A 992-nucleotide genomic window follows, 5' to 3' on the forward strand; every position below is an offset into this window, starting at 1 on the left:
AGGGCAGCGGACTCGCGGTTTTGATTCCCAGACCGGGCGTTGTGAGTGTTTATTGAGCGAAAAACACCTAAAGCTCCGCAAGGCTCCGGCAGGGGATGGTGGCGAACCCTGCTGTACTTTTCCACCACAACTTTCTCTCACTCTTACTTCCTGTTTCTGTTGTGCCTGTAATTCAACAGGGTCAGCCTTGTCACACTCTGTGTCATGCTGAATATCCCCCGAGAACTACGTTAAGGGTACACGTGTCTGTGGAGTGCTCAGCCACTTGCACGTTAATTTCACGAGCAGGCTGTTCCGTTGATCGGATCAACTGGAACCCTCGACATCGTAAGCGACAGATTGCCAATAACAACTTGTATGTTAGTTAACTCTTCTCTGTGCATTCTCGATGCTGTTATAAAAAAAGATATGTATATGTTTAAAATATATATGTGTGTGTGTTAAGGAAAAGGAGGATTGGTTTAAAAACTTTTTACTTGACACTTACATCTCTTTGAGGAATTCATCATGAATATATATATATACATACATCCCTACATACATATATATATATATATATATTTGAAATTTAGATTTTTGGATTTTACTGTGGTCCATTATGCCTTCTTCTAATTCAAACTTTTAGTATAGTGTTCTTAGCCTCTCTCCCTTAATAGCTCCCTGTAATCCAGTGTTCTTTTTTCTAACGGTCATTTACTTACCTATATAATGTTATAACTCGTACGCAACCTTAGCATTAAGCGCAAGTCTTGCTCTTGTATGTTGGTTTCCTGACGATGAATTTATGTGCAATTCCAGCATCTCTTACTTCTTTGGAGTAGAGTGCACATATATTTTGAAACATATGTAGGAATTAAAGGAACTTATTGATTATATGCGTTTTGCTCCATTTCTTATTATTCTTTATATATATGTGTGTGTGTGTGTGTGTGTGTGTGTGTGTGTGTGTGTGTGAATAAAAATAAATACAAAAAAAGGGGGTTTTGTATGAT

General features: G+C 38.1%; 2 protein-coding genes across 3 annotated transcripts in view; one reads left to right on the top strand and one right to left on the bottom strand.

Moving 5' to 3' along the window:
• LOC106874339 (sodium-dependent dopamine transporter) overlaps positions 1-992 on the bottom strand; it is a 125,646-nt gene that overhangs the window by 47,496 nt on the left and 77,158 nt on the right. The window lies entirely within an intron of this gene.
• Positions 1-992, top strand: part of LOC106880821 (damage-control phosphatase ARMT1) — a 246,782-nt gene that overhangs the window by 26,270 nt on the left and 219,520 nt on the right. The gene's annotated exons all lie outside the window — the stretch shown is intronic.

The sequence above is a fragment of the Octopus bimaculoides genome, chromosome 30, assembly GCF_001194135.2.
Source record: "Octopus bimaculoides isolate UCB-OBI-ISO-001 chromosome 30, ASM119413v2, whole genome shotgun sequence".
Classification (NCBI taxonomy): Eukaryota; Metazoa; Mollusca; class Cephalopoda; order Octopoda; family Octopodidae; genus Octopus; species Octopus bimaculoides.